This window comes from Neltuma alba, unplaced genomic scaffold (assembly GCF_004799145.2).
Source record: "Neltuma alba isolate B1F8T4 unplaced genomic scaffold, ASM479914v2 tig00010187_pilon, whole genome shotgun sequence".
Lineage (NCBI taxonomy): Eukaryota > Viridiplantae > Streptophyta > Magnoliopsida > Fabales > Fabaceae > Neltuma > Neltuma alba.
The window spans coordinates 571,084-594,026 of record NW_021635127.1 but is presented as its reverse complement, the minus strand read 5'-3'; the positions used below and the strand labels follow the sequence as shown (position 1 = coordinate 594,026).

Below are 22,943 nucleotides of genomic sequence, written 5' to 3'. Positions count from 1 at the left end.
TACAGAAGTTTGGCATCTATTATAGTCTATTATAATCTTTCTGTTCCCAATGCGGAGTGTTCGGAAAACCATTAAAAAAAACACTTTTAGATCCCAAACCGTGGTTTGGATTCAAAGAGTGTTTAGATTCCTCAATAATCACTTTTAAAAAGTATTTTTTTGGGTAAATTGAAACAAATTATTTTACATATTTACTTCATGTTGTATACCATAAAAACACTTTTAAAATCATGATTTTGTTTTTATCCAAATACCTCTAAATCCATCCAAACACCTATGTCCCGTATAATATAGAAGAGTTTTCAATAGAATGCAAATAAAAGTAGAAGTGGAAATAAAAATGGAAGTGGAAGAGAAAATGAGTTATGATATGTTTGGTGCAACCATGGAAGTGGGATATAAATTTTAATTAAAATATATCATTATAATGTGAAAATACCAAAATACCCTTGGCCCAAAAATAAAATCTCCTTCCCCGCTGAAAAACCCTCTCCACCCCAGAGGCGACCATCCACTGAAAACCACCAACATAGTCAAAAGAACCAATGACCACCATAAACAGATCCGATAAAAAAGAAACAATAACTATGAATCACAAATTACACAAATTGAATGATTAGAAGACAACAATATTCTAGTCATAAAAAAAGAACTGGATTGAAAATGGCAGAATTGAAGTAATGGAAATTAACGCCCCCCCCCAAAATCAAAATCGTGCTAAAAAGTCGAGACCAAAAAACCTCTCAAAGCAAGCAAATCAGCACAAGGTTCTTGTCTGGGGAGATTCATGAGCTTCAACATTTGCATTGTAAGCTTTGTTCTAAGATTCGCAAGCTTCAGTAATTACAAATGGAAATCAAAGAATGAGAAAGTGGAAGGAAGAAGACAAGGTCGAAGGGAGAAGATGAGATCTGGTGGAGAATGAGGAGCCATGGAGGAAAAGAGTAGAGATGAAATCCGCACCGCTCCGCTGCCGCCACCCTCTATGCTCCAGATCTCATGCAAGTAGGAGCATCGCTGGAGGCTTTGAGGAATCCATGAGCCTCGGCTAAGGAGAGGCCGTCTACCGAGTGGTCACCGGCGTCGACGCCGTCCATCATCGTGCTCACCAGGATCATCGCCGTCTGCCGTCATGCTAGCAGGGGCTTTTTTACTCAGATACGATAAACAGTAAAAAAATTTACTCAGATACGATAAGATCAAAACTATTTATCAAGATACTACATTTGAAATCGTTCAAACTATGAACGATTTTAAATTTGTACAGAACTCGTTCTTGGTCTGAACAACTTCAGTAAGACCCACATTAGAAAATAGAAGTTGTTCTTGGTCTGAACAATTTCAATGGGGCCTACAATTCATATTTGTCCTATGCTCCACGTGAAATTGCTTCCTTCCATGCCTTTTCAATTTTTATTTGACCAAACTATACTTTTGTTTTTTCTTGCCACACGCATAGTCACTTAAGGAGTAGTCTTTTATTGTTTGAAGCTCAATTCACCCATAAGGATTCTTTCCCTACATATTCCCATCAGTATAGGACTCAGGGAGTGGTCATTTATTGTCTTTAGCTTTGTTTTGGCATGTGAGTGCATAGTGTAACTTTGGTCTATATAATGACATTTTATATTCCCACTCCATCTGCCTTCTCATCACTTCTCAAATTGTTCTTAAACTTGACTGATTCCTCTATTTTTCTTTCTCCTTCCACACTTTCGTGTGAAGTAGGTGGTGTGTGCGATCTTATAATTGTATACATTTTAGAAATTAGAGGCTGAAAGGAATATAATTATTCTTTGACTAACACATAAAGGTAAATTTACATTGAATAATGATAAGCTTATAATAAATACAATTGTGTAATTTTACATTAGGTACTATTTAAGTGACCTAAAAAAGCATCCCTATGATTAAAAACAAAAATAAATGTTAATAACTATTTCACACTAGTTATTTTAACTTTATAATTACTTAATATGACAAAACAATTAGCCATTATTGATGAGTAATTTTTTTAAATTTATATTTTATTATTTGGTCTCCCTAAATAATTATAATTTTTATGCTTATCTTTAATAAATATTACTTTTCCTAAGTCCTCCTCTCTAATTTTCCCCAAAAATTAAATAAAAAAACTCCTCTCTTTCAGTATTATTAATCCCACCATCAGTACTCTTTTTATCAGGAAAATTTGGGCACCACTTAGTGCTAGTTTTCACAGGATATAAGACCAGACTAAGCTCACAACCAAATATTATCTAACCAGATACATATTTAATTTGACTACATATTTACTCAAACACTATCTACTAAGAAAACAATTATATTTTTAATCAGGTTATAAAAAAGTAAACTACAATTTATTTTATATGGCAATTAATTATATGTCTACATTTTTTAATTAAGACAAACTCAACATGTTAAAATGACTAAATATAAAATTTTTATTCATCATTTAGCAAAATACATACCAAAATTTAAAAAAAAATTAATCTAGAGAATGTACCTTATTCATAAGAAAAATCAAGTTTCAAGTTGAGATGAAATATATACAACTGCAAGACCGCACACACCACCTACGTCACACGAAAGTGTGGAAGGAATCAGCCAAGTTTAAGAACAATTTGAAAAGTGATGAGAAGGTAGATGGAGTGGGAATGTCGAAAATCATTATATAAATCAAAATTACGCTATGCACTCACTTGCCAAAACAAAGTTGAAGACAATGAATGACCACTCCCTGAGTCCTATATTGATGGGAATATGTAGGGAAGGAATCCTTACGCGTGAGTTGAGTTTCAAACAATGAAATACTACTCCTTGAGTAACTTTGCGTGTGGCAAGAAAAAACAAAAGTGTGGTCTGATCAAATAAAAATAGAAAAGGCATGGAAGGAAGCAATTTCACATGGAGCATAAGACAAATATGGATTGTGGGTCCTACTAAAGTTGTTCAAACCAAGAACAACTTTCATTTGGTGATGTGGGCCCCACTGAAATTGTTCACACTGAGAACAACTTTTATTTTCTGATGTGGGCCTCACTGAAGTTGTTCAGACCAAGAACAAGTTCTGTACAAATTTAAAGTCATTCACGGTGTGAACGATTTTAGGTGTAGTATTTTGGTAAATAGGTTTGATCTTATCGTATCTGAGTAAATTTTTTTACTGTTTATCGCATCTGAGTAAAAAAGCCTGCTAGCAGGTGTTGAACAGAGGGAAGGGTGCGGATGGGGGCAAAATAGTCACAGAGCCAATTCCATGAGATGTGGAATTGGGTTCCTGGGGGGGGACCAAGGAAGTGAGTTCCAACGATTTTGATGGAAGTGGGAGTTCCATGAATGTGGCTTCCAGCGTACCAAACACCGTAAATTTGGATTCCATTTTCACTTCCACTTCCCCCCTCCCACTTCCATGCTACCAAACGGGGAATTTTTTGGTTTTGGCCACCTAAAACGTAGTTTTGAAAAAAACAAAAACATTCCACTTATGAGGACTAAAAACCGGTCGCTGGGGTAATTATTATGGGAGCAGAAGGATGGGCTTCTGTGGTCAGACCTCAAGCTTGTTTGGGTCAGCAGGTGTCCTGACAAATGGACAAACAAGCGCATAGGGGAGTAACTTCCAACTTTTAAAATAGTTTACACGGGCCAATAAGAGTTGGTCTAGTAGAAGGAATTAGTCTTTCATAACGTGACGAACTAAGGTTCGAATCCTCAATGAGAGAGATACCCACATTTAGTGCCTGACAGTGCCTCGAATAGGATTGCTTTCAATGGGATGATACCTATGGTTTAGCTCAAAAAAAAAGTTTACGCTATTTAATTTTTCATGTTTATAATGTTAAAATTATATTTTTGTGTTGGCAAAAAACCATTCATTTTTCTAAAAACATATATAATCTTATATTTTATAAATATAGATACACATACTAATAATTAATTATTATTTTTTATATATCATTTATTATATTGGCAAAAAAAATTATTAGGAAATTTATTACTTCAAATGAAGATATAAATTAAAATATATTTTTTTATGTAATTATTATATCAACTTATATATCTTTGGTGATTTGCATTTGAAAAAGTGCTTCTTATAATAACTATTCAAACACTCTTATTTTATCAAAATCACTTTTTTTTTCCAGAAGCTATTCTTTCAAAATCTATTCTCAAAATTACTTTGTTTCCAAAAGCTATTTTTCAAACCATAGTTTGGATTTATCTAAATACCCCCTAAATATAAAACTCATTTTATAGTATAAATTATATTACAAAACAAGTCTCATATTTAATATCGTATATTGATTTATTTGCTTGGGGGCTTCAAGGGAAGCATCAATTGCAACCTGGAATTGTCTTAATATACATAGTATTGGCTAGTTTTAAGGCTTATATCCAACATGTTATCCTCAATAATAGGTGGACGGGCTCGGGATGGGACATCTTTTTGATAATTCTAAAGGATTTTTTTTTTTCAATTAGTAGTTTCCTTGTATTACTATTTCTCCGGTCCTTAATATAAGACCTAATTATTGAGTTAGTTTTAGTCCTAAATATAAGACCTACTTCTTATATTTATCAATTTTCTCTAAACTACCCCTATGAATACTCCCTCAATCATAATCAAGTAGAGGAGGGAAAAGAAGTATTAAGAAATATAATTATTGTGTTTTAAGAAAAACATGTCATATTTCTTATAATTAATTAACTTACCTGACTTCTTTAATTTAATCAAATTAGTTAAATGGGTCTTATATTGAAGATCGGAGGATTACTTTTGTAGTCATAATAGGACTGATAATTCTTAATGAATTGAGGAGTCTGCGTTAGCTGTCGCTTAAGATCAATCAAGGCAAGTTGAATGTGAACCCAGCATAGCTGAATCCTCAACTTACTGGGTTTTTTTTTCCTTTGTGTTCTTTCTGTTTTTGGGTATATACGCGTATATATATATTTGTGCATACTATATATATTCTGATTAGAGTAATTAATCTGTGTATATGGTTATTTGTTGAAGGATGAGTTTAGTTTAAGATTAGAGATATTTTTTAGTATCTCTTGGATTAATTCATAAATAATGGGTTTGTGATGTTAGTACATTTGTGATTTAATTGTTCTTATATGTGTATATTAGTTACACAGTTATAGTACTATCTAAAAAGAAAGGGAAACTATTGCGTGTGTTACTTTTTTGGGTGAGCATGGCTGAGGTGGTGCAGGGATTGTTTTTCTATGTGTGTATGAGTATCATGTCAAGGAGAGAGTGAATCAAACACATAAATTACCAAATGGATTTTTTTGCTAAGAGATCTTATCTTAAGAGAATGGTGTCTAGTAGTGATGTGGGATGTTTCAACTTACTTTGAATGAGAAGGGCAACATTTGATAAGCTTTGTTGTATGCTAAGAGATCCGGATAGTCTTAAACCTAGGAAGAATATGCTTATAGGTGAGAAAGTTGCCACATTTTTGCACACACTAGCACATCATGTGAAGAATCAAGTAATACAAAATAACTGGTGGATTTAGAGAAACCATTAGTAGGTATTTCAACTTAGTGCTTAATGGCATGATGAGACTTGGAGATATGTTGTTGAAGAAACCAAAGCCTGTACCAGAAGACTCAAATGACAATAAGTGGAAATGGTTCAAGATAGATATACATGTTATGTATTTATCATTAATTTTTAAAGATATGTAAAAATTGTATAATATGTGTTTTCTTTATTACAGCGTTGTTTAAGTGCATTAGATGAGACTCGTGTAAAAATGAGACTTCCTTCTTTTGACAAGGATAGATACCAAAATAGGAAAGGAGAGATAATGACAAATGCTTGCTCACAAGATAGGTATTTCATATATGTTTTGCCTAGGGTCTATAGCAATGGATGAGTTATTCGTGATGTCATTAGGAGGACAAATGGCTTGAGAGTTCTACAAGGTTAATATTACTTGGGATATGTTTGGATGAGCAATGGTAAAATTGACTTTTATTCTAACTAACTTTCACAAACTGAAGTTAGAGGAAAAGTTAGTGTAATATGATTTATATTTAGATTGACATTTATAAAAAAAATCAATTAAAAAAGTTAAAACTTGTTCGAATGATTAATGAAAAAATAAGTTTAAATGTAAAATGATAGAAAAAGACGTGATCTTTATTGAATAGTAGTGTTTTATATTATATGATATTAATAAGATAGCTGTTAAAAAATAATTAAAATTATAATTATAAAATAAAAATATTTGTTAGTGAGAAAAATTTGAAAATACACGATAAATAATTAAATATATTTTTTAGCAAAAAATTAAATATATAATGGACAAAGGTGAATATAAATTAAAACTCATTAAAGTTTTTTTAACTAAATAATATTACATAGCTAATTGGATCATAGGCTTTGTACAATTTGATCTCTAATTGAGTCATAAACACAATTCATTTATGCAGAAGATGTTATACTTGGTGAGAATACCTCACTAGCTACATAATTATTGTCATCATAAATTATACTTTCATGTTCAGCTTGTATGAAGTGGTCATTAGTTCGAGAATTTTTTCTAATAAAATTATGCACAACTACTATTGCACAAACTATGCATATTTGTGTTTGAAACTTGAATTTGGGCACATTTCTTAAGATTACAACCATATTCTTCCAAACCCCAAAAGTTCTTTCAATAGTATCCCTCAAACTTGAATGATAGTAATTGAAGGTGATATTTTCATTTCTAAGTCCTAGTTCACAGCTAAAATCTGGAACGTGATAGTACTCATGTCTATACGGGGCAAGATATCTCATTGGTATTGGATAACCAATATCAACTAAATAATATTTACCCAATAAATTATGAAATTATTAGCTGACCTCAAATTAATGCAACTAAGAAGTGGTTTCAAAAATAGGTTATGTACTTCAGAACTCAAATTATAATGAAAGTTCTATCTAAGATTTAACTTTTTTACAATCACTTTTTTCTCAATCTCTTTTGCAATGGTTTTAAAGTATCTAGCTGCTCTAGAATGCTTAGGTATCCTAAAGCTCCACTTCTTGGTTTAGTGGTTTCTTTTTCCTTTTAACACTTTGGTTAAAAAGACCAATTATTAACAACCAAGCAAGTGAAATGCAACAACATTCAAGGCAAAAATCGTTTCATCACTGTCAAAAAAGGCTTGGTCAGCAAAATCAAAGGAACATATAATGCAAATAATAATCCATTTGAAACCAAAGGAACATATAATGCAAATAATAATCCATTTGAAACCTATAAAAGCATTTATTCAGACACTCAATTACAATGTTTCTTAACTTTATATATTTATTTTCGGTTCTATATTTTTTAATACGGTCCAAGCATCAAAAAATTGAGCAAGCTCATTTCTACATTTGAAATCAGCATATCAAAATTAGAATACCAAGCACAATCTGATATGAGAACTAGCATATCAAAATCAGTGAAACAAGCAGCAAATCAGTATTACCAAGGTCCATCCAAAAATGATGTAAAAATATTTCAGAACACTTGTCTAGATTAGAAGACGTTACCTGTGAGTGTTTGCTGCAACGGTGAAATTGAGTTAGGCATAAGTGAAATCTAGAGAATGCCCAGATCTATGCAAAGAACAAGACCTTTAGTACACCATAACAGACTAGATGGGTTATCCCTACTTATTTAGCACACCAAACACCAACTTTGGTAATTGGTAAGCATCCAGAGCATACAACGATGAAGAACAACAGTGAGAGCTGGATTGGAGAACCAGCAAAGCCCAATGACTGACAATGAACAAGAGAAAGGGAGAAGACCATACTGATTTTAGTGCTCCAAACCTCACCTTTGGTTGATCCCTAGTGCATCTAACAACAAATGACAATGCGATCTAGGTTAGACAACTAGCATGAGGAAGAAGAGTAAGTGTAAAAAGAGAGAAGAGCGAGAGAGAAAAGTGAAGGGCAAATCTGGTAGGTGGTATTTTAAATGAGCTTTAAATGTTCATTCTAATGGTAAATAAGCTTATTAAATGCTCAAAAGCCACTTTGCTTAGTGTTAAAATGCACTGAAATTATTTTTCAAAATTTGGTTGGGTTAAAAACCCATTCAAACAACCAACAATAGGCAAGTAAGCTCTAAACCTAAGTTTCACACATTCTAATGCATTTTTACAGCTCCAAATGGGAACCAAACATGCCCTTGGTTGATATTGGGTACACCAATTGTGAGGGATTCCTTACACTCATATAGAGGATAAAGATATTATTTTAGTGAATGGAGAGAGGGGAAAAATATGAGAAATGCATAAGAGTACTTTAATATGAGACATTTATCTACAAGAAATGTCATTGAAAGGTGCTTTGGCATTTTGAAGTCAAGATGGGTTATTCTAAGAAGCCCATCATTTTATCCCATTAGCAGTGAATGAAAAAATGGATTGAACTAGCTAGTTCAAACAAAAAAACAGGTGAACCGGTCAGAAATCAAACCCATATCAATCGAACAAACAAGGGGGTAAACCAAAGAAAACCAGTGTGAACTAGTTTGGATGATTATGTTACTATTAGTTTCATTTTTTTCTCATTCAACTTCTAATATTTCAATCACTATATATTTGAATAAATTTTAATGATGATTTTGGTATTAATTATTGTTAATTTTAGTTATTGAGGAATCATAAAAATCAAAATTTTTAATAATAGGGTACTTTATTATTGTTACAATCAAACTATTGTTGTATTTTCTTGTATTTTATTATTAGTGATTATCAACGTTGTTGTATTTTGTTATTTTGAATTAAATTATATTATTTTAATATGCCCGGTTTGACCTACTGACCCTTGCACCATTATCTTAGCGGGTTTATTATTCGGTCTAATTTTTTGTTTCTTACGTATTAGGACATATAACCCAATAAAAATTGTGTGGTACCTCTTTCACAACTTAATTCGTCAAGAAGTCATCCACTTAAAGATAAAGTTGAAGAAAATTGAAATTAATGTGGACAAGATAGATAATCCCCCAATTCAAAACCCGTACACATCTAATGAATGGGCTACCCTTAGGGATAATCTTAGTGATAAAATGTTCAATGCTTTTACTTCTAATAGGGATCCTACATGAATGGGCAAGTAAAGTCACAGACGTAGATTTGTGACTTTACTTGCTATAATTTCATTTCTGCCATGCATACTATTGCAACTTTGTGTTGGAATAAAGTTTATTTGTTGGAATATGGTTTTAACTTTGTGCTAACTTTATTTGTTGGAATGTAGTTTATTTGCTAGAATATGGTTTTAACCTTGTGCTCATTTTATTTGCTGAAATATGCTATGTTTATAGTTAACCAAACTTGTCAGAAAAATCTAAAAAATTGGATAAGCATGTGTAAACGTTTGAAGAGGATGAGGTGCTAATTCAGTGCATGATGGTATTGCTTGTTAAGGGTGAACTTATATGTGAGAATGGTTTGAGATCTAGTGTGTTGAACACTTTTGAAAGATATGCCACATAATTCAATACTGGGATGTTCTTTTAAGGCCCATCCTCACATACAGTCTAGAATTAAGAAGCTAAAAACTAACTATGGTGTGGTTTTTGACCTCCTCGATTTATCTAGATTTGGTTAGAGTGCTGAGAGGAAATGTATGATATCCTAAGATAGTGTGGGATGAGTATGTAAAGGTAAATGTTTAATTCTGCAATTCACATGTATGGCTATTCTTTTTGTTAATGATCACTGATATTTTTAATTTAGCCACTGTTCACTGCTTTGATTGATACATGTAGACCATAATTGTTGTATTACACTCTGTGCATGTCTGTTTACTGAGTTTTGGGTTGAAAGTGTGCATAAATAATTTACTCCCATGATTTAAAATTTTTGTTTAACATGTATTTACATTTTAATATAAAATTTTTGAATCCGTTGTTATAAAGTCTAAATATTTCGATTGATATTGATATAATTATCTCAGTTGGTGACAATCATTAATTGTTTTAGACCTCAAGCAATTTGGTCATTTTCATAATTATTTAGTTATCTTTAGTCAATTTCAAGCTAACAATAATAATAGGATCAACCATCAGATGAATTATAGTCAATTTCATAATTGTATTTCAGGCTGTTTAATTATTTATTAACAATTGTAACTTATGTTATCCTTGCAGCCACACAAGTACGCAGTTAATTTTCAAAACAAGTCTTTCCTTTATTAAGATGAGCTTCATGATATGTTTGACGAGGACAGGGCAATCAACAAGGATGCTCAAACATGTGAAAATGTCCTTGAAGAGCTTCAAGATCATACTGGTTTGGACAACTCAATGCTTAAGGTTGATCTTGATGCTGACATGGATATATCACATGTCACTATTTCTCATCTGGAAGACACTTCAAATGTCAACAATCAAATTGAGCACATTTCATCTGATGTAAGTTCAGGGTCCAAAAGGGGAAAGCAAACCTCGTGATGACATCTTACTCAAAGGTCTTGAGTTCTTGCTTGTTCATTTTCTAAAGGTTTGATAGAGGCAAGTGATTGTTTGGGAATGCATATGGATAGGGTTGAATGTGAGAAGCATTTGGATGGGATGAAGGAGTTGCTCTATTGTGAAAGACTAGCCTCTTTTTTTATGCTTGTACTATGACTGATATAGGGGATGTTGAGCACAAATGTAAAATCAATTTCGTCTTCATATCAAAGCTTAGGACCTATTTGGGTGTCTCTCCAAACTATAGTTTGGGGAAAGGGATTGCTAAATAGGGACAATTCTGGAGAAACTATGGTTTGGGCCAAAACCATGGTTTCAGAAAAAGTGAGAGAGTGTCAGAGTGCCTGTCAGAGTAGATTTCTATGATAATATGACTTTAACAGCCATCAATTATTTTTTATAAACATATTTAATTTTATATTTTATAAATATATATACACATTAATTATTTATTAATTACATTATCTTATATATTATTAATTATGTTGGTAAAAAATATATTATTAACAATTTTTTCCCTTCAAATTAAAATATATTATAAAATCTATCTTTTATGTAATTATCATATTAATTTATACATTTTTAATAATTTGCACATATAAAAAGTGCTTTTGATAACAACTATCCAAACACTCTTATTTTATCATAATCACTTTTTCACAAAATCTATTCTCCTAAGAATCTATTCTTCAAAAGCTATTCTCCAAACCATGGTTTATTTTTATCCAAACACCCCTTGGTATCAGACTATCAGTAGAGGGTCGGGTCGGGTCAGGTGAAATTGGAGCACATTGATAATGCTTGAAAAAAAAAACGTCCTATGTGATTAAACAAGCATGAATTATCATCTACATTTATAAAATTTGAACATAAATTTGCTATTCTTTCCAAATATTATGTGAATGATGCCTCTGGAAATAATAATTTCATTTGCAAGATCATATAATCCTCAAAAATTTGACAGGTCGCTAAGAATATATAACCAGCTAGGATAGATCTGTATATTATGAATTGTACCTTACCAGCCTTCTGAAGGTAGCAAAATATGAAAGATGTACATCAACCAACTTTGTGTAGAGTGTATAGAGTTTGACAGTTTGGTCTTTAAAAAATGGATCAAGAATGTAAATGAAAATTTTGCCAGATCTTCCAATATTGTCTTTGCCCCCACTTATATCTTATTCTCCCTCCCTCCCTCCCTCCCTATTTTTTTTGGATTAAATTATTTTATTTTATTCTTTAGAGGAAATTAATGATTGTGTGGCTTGGTTGTAACATGTCCAATCAAAGCATCCAAAGCTCAAGGCTCCTTTTTTTTCTTTTTCCCTAGGGGTTTTTTTCCTGTTTGCTTGTTCATTATTAAAGTGGAAGTTTTAACTCTGATAAGAAATCTATCTCATCTGTCACAAATTTTTTTCAAAAAGTTGAAACAGGAGTAAGCATGACGGTCAAGGAACTCATATAAGTATATACAAGAAGTATCAGAAAATTAATAACCACAACAAACAGTTATTTTGAGAATTCATTCCCCCTCTGTATAATTGTTATTTGTGTTGCATTTTGAAAACCTTTTTTTTTTTATGCTATTCATATAAGAATTAGTTGTGTCATTTGGTGAGTTCACATCACTACTTTTAACATTATTTATGACACTTCAACAAAGTTTAACATCATTGTACTTCCAGCGACTAACGTTTTAAGATAGACTAAATTTCAAGGACTAGAATCATGAATTTGAAATTTAAGGGATTAAGACCAAACTGAGTTTAAGGATAAAAAGTTATATCAACCCCAAAAAATAACTTTTGTCATGAAGATTGATGAGTAGATGTTCATAACTCCATAACCTTTTAGGATGCTATTTCATGGTTAATATTATTATACCCTATAACTATCAAATGGATGATTTTCTTATATTCATTCATTGCTATAGCTTTCAATAGTTTCATGTTGTATCATAATATAGATTAATTCTTCCATTGTGAAATTGTAACTCTTTGAAGGATTAGAGATCTATAAATAAAGGATTGATGTAAAGGATTGCATGCACATGAGTGTGTGTGAATGAGAACTCTCCCTTATTACTTATCTCAACATTTTTCTCTTACTTTTATTATGTTGTTCTTATTCTCCTGCAATATTTTTCTCGCAACTATTTTTAAAGATATCTTTATTCATAAAGAGAGAGCTTAAGAGAAAGAATAAGCATACTACTAGAAAAAAGAGATGTGTGGAGGAGAAAGAATGTGCAGTGAAGAGAGAAACACTGAAATTACTATTTGAACAATTTACTTTGATAATAAATATAATGATACTAATATGGGTAATTAAATAGGGAAAAATATAAAATAAAATAAATTGGAGACCTCCTCCTCTCTCGTAAATAGAGAAAATCATACAAAAAACTGGTTTCATAGAGATGAACTGAGAGCATATTATTAAAGTAATTTTGAAAAAAAATGTCTCTCATCTTCCTTTCAAATTTCAGAGTAGAAGGTAGAAGGGGTGTAGGACCCTTCCTTCTTCATTCCATATTTTTTTTAATTATATAGGTCCATATTACGAAGGGATTATGTAAGTTTATCTACTGTGAGAGAATGTATTACTAAAAATAATTTTGAAAAAAAAAGGTATCTCTCATCTTCCGTCCAAATTTCAGCATAGAAGGTAGAAAGGGGTGTAGGACACTTTCTTTCTCATTCCATATTTTCTAATTATAAAAGTCCATATTATGAAGGGATTATGTAAGTTTATCTTCTTTTAATATTATTTTGACTATCAAAAGAAAGAAAGAAAGAAAGAAAGAAGGGGCAAGGAGAGGAGGGGAGCCATTCCTCTCTTTGAAAAATTGTTACATTCAAGTAAGAGGAGGGGATCTCCTTCAAACGATTTCGCACCTAAACAGAGCTCCTAATATCCACTACAAAAGATAGTGTTAATTTTATAGGGTATATTTTCAATACTGTAACTATAATATCATAATTCACAATTGATAACTTTTATGTCAATTATTATTATTTTAGAAATTAAACTTTAATATATCAGTGTTTAAAAAAATTTTAACGTCTAAATTTTAATATTGACATTTATTCAAGGAAACTGAAGGTAAAAAGATTTAAGAAAATATTTTATAAAATTAAAAGGCTAAAAATAATGTAAAATTAAAGAATTGAAAATATACTTTTAAGAAAAATAATTAAAGGGTAATGTTATATGCAAAATAGAATTTTATTAAAATAAAGCTTTTATTTCTTGTTATGGACAAAGAAAATTTCCAAAGATAAAAAGATTTGTATGTTGGGCTCAAATTTCTAAAGCTTTTATTTCTTGCTATGAACTTTTTATTTCTCTAATTTATTGAGATATCTTAATTCCATCATGTTCTATCCCACTCCTTAACAACTATCCCTTCATGAAATGGGATACAAGACACGGGTTGAAAATTTCATTCCGTGCCCTTTTTCGGAATGAGACTAAAGTGCTATATATGACTATTCTTATCACATTTGAAAATTTTATCTTATTTTAACAGCCAACAAAAAGATAAGTGTTACCTATTCTCCTAAACATAAAAATTATTAACTTTCACTTTTTTATACTTTTAAGAACATAATATTTTATTAACTCATTAATTTATTTTTGAAAATTATCAATTAAATAAATTCAAAAGTTACTTTGAAAAATATTTTAATATATAATATTTCTATACCTAAAACGGTGTTGCAACTTTAAAAAGTAAATTCATTCTCACATCTCTTTGGTCAAAACCAAAACTAATATGAAATCAAATTTGAAGGAAACATAGTTTTTGTTTTATTATTCTGCTGAAAGTAAACTAATATTGTTGTATACATGATGCGCACACTATTTCAAGCTCAGAGAACAAAAGGGATAATAGCCTTAACATGTTGAGGGAAATCTTCAAACTTGGATAAGTACCATTCCTAGTTGCACAACTTCTTCCAATCAAGTAGAAAGTTATGCCCACGGTGAAGGAAAATGAATAGAGAGTCTGAGAAATGAAGGAAAACCCATAAAACTCAATAATCTCAAAAAGATAGTGAGGGCATACCACCAGGCCAAACAAACCACCCTCAGGTATCTTATATTCCTTTTCACCACTTCCTCTCAATTTAGAAAGAAGGTAATGGTGATAGAAGTTTCCAGTAATGCCAATGAGAAACAACACAATCCCAAGATTCTTCAGATCAATGGATGGCTCTGGAAGGCCAAGTGTGAGGTGCTGAGCAAAGAGCATAGTGGCAGTGTACAGGAAATAACTCAGCGTAATGAGGATTGCAGAATCAAGAACCATAGTCCCACTATATTTGTGAACAAACAGAACCTGGAAACCAGTTAAACCCAAAAAAAAAAAAAAATCATGTTTTAAAATGTGCTGAAGAAGAATCAAGAGTGGGGATTGTAGAATCAGTGAAAAAAAAAAAACACTGTAATGGTCACAAAATCAAAATTGGGGGAATTACAATCAACTCTCACAAAAGAGAAATAATTACCAAAAGGTCTCAATAACAATTTCAACAGCCTATAATGACAAGTCTTATAGTGAGAATGACAACCTCTAGCACTTGTTTTTCAATTGTTTTTTTTTGCTTGGGACCTTATTGTAATTCTCCCATCAAAATTTAAGAGGGGTATATGAAGTTGTCACATCCCACCAAATTTGACCTTAAGAATATGAATAATAAATTAGATAGAGGGTCAAATAGTAAAGTAGACTTGGGGACAAAACAAATTTTGAGTTAAACTCCAACCCTTGTCCAGACTGATATTTTTGAAATTATCGATTCAGGAAGAGTAAAATGAAAAAATTAGGAAAAATTCTAAAAAATTCTCAAAAAATGGTAAAAAAGATAAATTAGAGGTTTTAGAACTCTAATTGAGGCCATAAAGGTGAAAATGGAATAGAAATAAATTATTACAAAAATTTTTGTAAACAGAGATTTAAAAAAAAAAAAGCAGTAAAAAAATTAGTCCAAAATAATTAATTTAAATATGTAGAGCCTCAATAATTCCAAAAAAATATGAGAAAATTATTTAAGTATTTATTTGAATTTATAAAATTTTTTCCAGGCCCTAGAAGTGAAGGAATTAATTTTAAAATATTTAATTACCAAAATATTATAGGTAAAGCCTAATTTCGGATAAAATTCAAAATAAATAGTTAGAGATAGAGATAAATTTTCAAATTTTTGAGAATGCTTTCCCATATTAGAAACGAATTTTTTATTAAAAGAAATAAATTTTTGGAGGCCCAAAGCTATTTTTAAAAATAGTAACTGACATAGTGAGTTTTAGTCAAAAATTAATATTTATGAGTGGGCTCCATTTTTTTCTTCCTTTTTAAATTAGATTTGGGCTTCATACTAGGCTAAGAGGGTTCAAAAATTTTGTGCAAATAGTGACCCAACAATTAATGAGTCTTAAGCCCAAATTAAATCAAAATATCAATAAAAAAATCGAAAAAAACATGACACTTGATAAGATTAGAAAAAATGAAGCATTTGATGGCAGCTACATGGCCATCTTGCTGGCCAATTTTTGGCCACAATTGCATAGGGGAGGCTGGCCCAAAAAACTCTATAAATACCCCCTCAATTTGAACATTTCGGCCAAAATAAGAGGGACCTTGGGGAAGTGCTACCAAACTGAAAAATCAACCTAAAAGAGAGCTTTAACCATGCAATTGGAAGAAGAAATATCAAGCTTTGATCAAGGATTAATCAAGGTAAGTTTGAACATGATTTTTGTTAAGTTTAAAGCTTGTTATGGTTAGAAATTCAAGTTGTAATTCAAAGTTGTGGTGCTGTCTATTTTCGGTTGAATTGAATATATGTTAGGGAAGGATAGAAGCCTTGAATATAAACTTGAATTAACATGTTTAAATGGTGTTTTAATTGAATTTTTGGAAGAAATCAAAGTTAGGGTTTATACATAGCCCTATTCAGCAACTATGGTTTTTTGGAGTAGGAGTTTGTTTCAATGTGATTTGATGATTCTAATGAGTTTAAAATATGTTTTTGTGTAGGAAAATACTAAGGGAAAAGTGTTTAAAATCATTGGAATCAAAATTGAAAATTTTAGAATATAAACCCTACCTATTCGACCAAAGTGAATTGAAGCGAAAGGAGTGTGATTTTATAAAATTTGATTTGATATTTGAATTTTACATGAAAATTTGTGCAGAAATGAATTAAGAAATTGATGAAAACAAAGAGGAATGAATTATATCAAAAATAAAGAAAAAAAAGGTTTAATTGAGTTTAATGTCAAGTATTAGTGTTTATGTTTGAATCGTTGGTAATTTGAAATGTGTTTATACTTGAATTAATAGACATTATATAAGAAAACAAGGAAACACCCAAAGGAACCAAGGGGGCTGAAATTGTGGATTGAAAGAGGTAGCATGAAATTTATAATTTGTAATCTTAACTTGCTTGGTTGTTACATGATATAATTACTTGAATATATGGTATGTTATGTTTGAGATTATTTAATGAAAATAACATGTTAGTTGGTTGCATTGTATGCTTTAGCATCATGCATTAACATGTTGCTTATGAGTGAATTGTAATGATCTTTGCGTGGCATAGAATATTCATGAATCTATATGTAACTTGCCTTGCATATTTAATGTTATTATTGTAATTCATGCTATTAAGATTTTTATGAAATCTTATTCCTCTCAATGTATAAATACTCAATAGGAACCTCAAGTGGTGTTCAAGGGCAAGGAGATAGTGATTCCATAAAGAAATTATGTTGGGAAATCATATAGAAATTATTTGAACTCTGTGTATATGTTTTGTAATTATTATACATTGTTATATATATTGTGAACTATGTTGGAATACTATATTAATGATTAATGATGCTTTACATGTGAGCATTTGATTAAGGAATTATGCTCAAGCATATATTATGTGATTGGAAAGGTTAGATGAAACGAAAAGAAAAGAGAAAACAAGAATTGCTTACAAAAGGGATAAAAATTGATTTTTTAAGAGTAAACTTTGACCAACGAAATTCTATGCACTTGGATGATATTTTGGATGAAACTTAGTAGACTTATAGATTATATTTTTAGCTTTAAAATAAATAATATTTAATCAAATTTGAAATTTTGTACAAAAAGTTATGTCCTTTCAAAATTGGGCATAAATCTTAAAAAAATTAAAAAATGACTAAATGAACAGTACCACTATGCACAAAATTTTGGATTGATAGATGAATTCTGGACGCCAATGAGTATTTTTTCCTTAAAGATGGCATTATGAGTTTCAAATAGAACTTAAAACCACTTTATTTCGATTTTTTTAGAATTAGTTATAAATTTTCAAAGTTTGGCCTTTATAAGGGTTACAATGAATAGTAATCTAAATTTAAAAAAATTTAAGGTTTAAATTTTTTCAACTTAAGGCCATAAGAAATGATTTCAAATGGTTCCAAATGAGATTAAATGCGGTACAAAAATAAGGTGTGACAAAAGTCCTAAAAAAGAACCAAAGAGAATGCCCAATAAGGCATTTTAATCAATAATAAAATATAGCGTAATGGTCACAAAATCAAAATTTAAGAGTGGCATATGGAGTCCACCGAGAAGAGGTAAAGGAAGATTAAAGAGGATACTCAATAAATTATTAATATAAGAGTTAGATAACTAATTTAAGGATGTTAAAAATGAGAAACTAATTTGAGGATATTAAAGAATAGGAATTGCAAAATCAATAATCCTACTTCCACTTTTTAATTTAAGAACTAAATAACTAATTTAAAAATGTTAAGAATTAGTTATTTATAACAAATACGTTGGCTTTTATAAAGTATCTTCCTTAATCATGTGCCTTAAAACTAAACCTATAATAAGAATCTTTTTCAATCACCAGGGGATATTTTGCCAAAAAAAAAATATTATAGAATTGGGAGTCAAAATAAATTTTATATTTAGGACGAAACCTAACATTTAAGTAACTCTAGTATCAATGATTGAAAGTAGTGAAACATAATGTAACAATCATAGAATCAAAATTAAGAGTCGTGTCATCCACCGTATTTGTGAACAGACAATGGTGCTGTTAGACACAACATAGGACATCAAATTACAGCTGGATGCATGATGGTGTGCTACAAGGATTTCATGCTATGATCATGATAGCCTCTCGGATGTGAACAAAGAGAACTTGCAAACAGGTGAAAAACAGTACAAAATTAAGCCCCTAGTGTTTGATAGGCAGTAAGGATTTAACCATTAGCTAAGTATAAAATTTTGATGTTTGGATCAGGTCTATTCAGATACACACATAGACACACACACGCGTCCTTGTAAATAGAAAAAATGAAGGAAAGCTCATTTTTTAACCAAACATTACGCCCCCAGTGTTTAGTGGCTATTAAGAATAAGAATTTAATAAAAGCGCACAATTTTTAACACTTTTTTCTGCGACTAGTCCTCCCACAAAATGGGGTGTTAAGCTTAATCTTCAACCATAAGCATTTGTATGGATTATCTTCCTTAAGTTATTGAATCTTTCCCTCAAAACCCACATCCAAATCCTCAATAATTTGCCGTCTTTTTCCTGTGGAGTATCCAGTTTTGTGAAGTTCATTATCGATAACTACTGCAACTGAAGTATTATTAAGGGTGCGTGTGGTCTTTGATTTTATTTATTTATTTATTTTGTACAAGCTGAACCAAACGGACTACACAGAAACACGTTGTGCCCATATTTTCCAAAACTGACTTGATCAATAATCCTAAGAAAGCATATGTTAGGAAAAGCCTATCGGGAAAACAAGTACAAATCTCTTTGGGAAATTTGGTAAAATTTAATTGGCTAAAATGACCTAAATTTGAACATATGCAATTATGATCCCTTAGTGTAACTTTTCCTCTGCTGTGTGTAAATGACTTTCATATTGATAATTGTTGCATACCACTAAAAATATGTTACACACACCAAAAGAAAAGTTGTACTCACAGATCATAGTTACACTAATTCAAATTCAGGTCTTTTTAACTAATTAAGTTTTCAAAAAGGGACTTTCAACCGAATTTCCCAACCCATTTCAAGAGGTCACAGATAGTGAAGATAGGAAATATGGGAAAGAAACTAACTCAAACTTTGTCTTGGAAACCACACTTTTGATGTGCTGAAATGTTATTTAACTTGGATATTTTCAAAAAATTAGAAAAAACAAAGAAAATTGTAAGGAAAGTAAGAAACATTACTACCAAAAAATCCTAGTGATAATGATAATAGAGCACTTTACAATGATAAATTTCAAAATAGTACATGACAACTACTTATTTGTTATTGAGACTTGATAATTATTTCTTTTTTTGAGATCTCATGTAACTCTCTCTAAAAAAAAAAACCAAATGATCACTTGTGAGCCTGATTCATTTGTAGGCCAAGTCTATTCAAGTAGGTGGCCCAATACTAAAGCCAGATTAGGTCCAGCAGAGGATCGTAACACTGATGAGCTTACTAAAGATGCTAAGCTGACGAAGTCTATTCAATTTATATAGTCTTTTTGTCTTAAAGTACGAAAAATGCAGACTTAGCAAATTTAAATAGTAATATTACAATTGAATGTACACAAATCATATTTCCATTTTAATCTTTTGATATAATATAATTTATATTTTAAATTAAAATAAACCTGTTAAAAACTTAGTGATTATGTTAAAGGATAAAAAATTTATATAATCCTTTAATATAATCCTTGAACAAGGAAAATTTCACAACAACATTTGTTTTCATTTGATTATATTAAGGGATTAAAATTTAAGTATGATTTGTCAGCATTTAACAGCTAAGCCAACATTTTTTGTCAAATAAAAACTAACAGTATTAAGATTAAAGAACTGAAAGTAGGGACTAAATTAAAATCTCATAAAGGACAAAACATACTACCTCCGGTCTTAATTATAAGAGCCAATTAACTAATTTGAAAAAATTAAAAAAGTAAGTTGAGTTAGTTATTTGTTCTAAATAGGTGTTGTATTTAATAAAATATCCTTGCCAATCAAGTGTATTAACTAGAACTATAATTATTAGAAGGACTATCTTGGAAAAAATTGAGTAAATATGAGAGACAAAGTGGATTGTGGTCTTATATTTAGAACCACATAAAAATCAAATAGGGTCTTATATTAAGGACCGGAGGTAGTATATGTTAGCTTTATTGTTTGAGTTTCCATGTTTAGTTTTTTTTTCTCCAACCATATCTTTGTTTGACTATAAAAATTAAATAAAATAAATAAATAACTACTAAACGCTAAAATATATATTTAGTCCTTTAACTTTGTATAATGTTTCAATTTGATTCTTAACTTTAAAATGCATATATTTGGTTCTTTAATCCTAAAATCATTAGGTTTTAATCATAATTTTTTGTAACAATCATGAATATTTTGAAAATTAAACTTAATATTCTAGTATTTAAGAATATTTTACCAAAGATGTTAATGTCATCATTTTTTTTAAAATTTTTAGGATTAAGGACTAAAAATAAACTTTTTAAAATTAAGAAACCAAATTGAAACTTTGTACAAAATTACAGAACCAAACGTATCCTTTCACCTATCTAAAATTATGTGAGCAAGATTTCACCTCAATTAATGATTTCCTAATCCATGTGAAAACAAAATTCTTAGACAAACACGAAACCCAGAATCTGAAATTTCCACTATAACATACGATAATAAAAACTAAAATTTCTTTAAGAAAAGATTAACCCAAGTGATTTTTCATCCTGTCTTTATTTAAATTGTGTTCAATCTTAATCAACTGGTTTCAGTCGAACATCTCAACAGAGTATGTGTGTGTAATATAATTTTAAATTACAATTAAATAAGAACGGTAAATTTTTAGCAAACACTATCCATTTCTCAAGATATGAACAACCATACCATTCAAAATTTTAGTGAGAGAGGGCGTTACCTCCAAGATCCTCTTGAAGAAATGGAGTGTTAGAGCAGATTGAAGGAAGGTTGCTCTGAGACTCTCACGTGGGAAGAGAAAGAAAGAAGCAGCGCCAGCAAGAAACGCCGGAGTATAGACCAGAAGCATCCCCGATCTACCGGACAACTGAATCTTCTTCTTCTTCGAGGGATTTGTATTCCAGAATTTGGAATACTGCAAATGCTTCCCTTTGATTTCGTCAAAGCCAGCACGTGTCAGCCACACGAAGCTTATTGCCGACATGGCCGAAACGAAGAGAGAAGGAGGCGGCGGAAATAGGAAGTTGAGCAGCGCCGACGGTATGGGAATCGCCATGGTCGCCCTCACCCTCTCGCTTCTACTTTCTTTCTGAGTGTGGTTCTTCTTCTATCTTGTGGAAGAGGAGCAATGAGCGCGACAGATTGACGCGTTTATGGCACAACTTGAATTTGAAACGGGTTTATGTTCACGTTACCACGTCCTGTATACCTGATATAACATCACTTTTATCTTGATCTTACCTCAATTATTTTATTTATAATATTATTATTTTTTTAACATATTTTTTTTAATAATAATAAGTCTAACTAATAAATTTGATTAGTAAAATTATTTTTTAAAAAAATAATATCTATTTATTATAAATAACTAATTTAATTTTTTTAATTTATTTAAATTACTCAATTAAATCTTATATTTAGGATAGGTGACAGTAGTACGCAAAGCAAAGTTAGACTCCGCGCCAAACAGGTGCGGACGTGGCTCAAGGACGGGTCATCTAATCAATAATTGTTTTTTGACCATGAATAATGATTGAAATAATGCTACTATAATTAAATTAATATGTGTATAAATCTAACAATTCAATCTCAATTTATATCTATTATATTAACTCTATTCTCGACATAAGAGCTATTGACTAATTTAAACAGATTAAAAATTAGTTATTTGTAATAATAGGTATGGTTTTTTTTAAAATATCTGTACAAATCAAGCATATTGATTAAAACTATCATTATTATAAGGATTATTTTGGAAAAAAATAAATATGAGAGATCAAGTAAATTGAGATTTTATATTTGGAACCAAAAAAAAATTAAACAAGCTTTATATTAAAGAACGCAGGTGCATTAAATTCTTCAATATTTTTTATTTTTATTATTTAATTAAATTCACATAAAAGGAATAAATAGGCATGTGTGATTGAAAAAATTAATAAAATAAAAAGGAAAAACCATATTGGAGGTATTTATACTTTTTTTCAATTTTCAATTTGGTACCTATGTGTTTTTTGTTCTTAACTAAATCTTTAATTTTGCTCTATTAACATTATTAATCCTTATGTAGAGACTAAAAATATCAATAGAACAAAGTTATAAGAGCTAATGTTGCTAAAAAAATAAAATTAAATGTTTAATTAAAAGAAAAACATATAGATACCAAATTAAAAATTGAGAGAAAGTATAGGTACCTTCAATATGATTTTCCC

The 22,943-nt window shown here is 30.5% G+C and overlaps 1 pseudogene; it reads right to left on the bottom strand.

Moving 5' to 3' along the window:
• Nucleotides 1-14,279: 14,279 nt before the first annotated feature.
• LOC114754737 (steroid 5-alpha-reductase DET2-like) lies at nt 14,280-21,850 on the bottom strand (annotated as a pseudogene).
• Nucleotides 21,851-22,943: the final 1,093 nt, after the last annotated feature.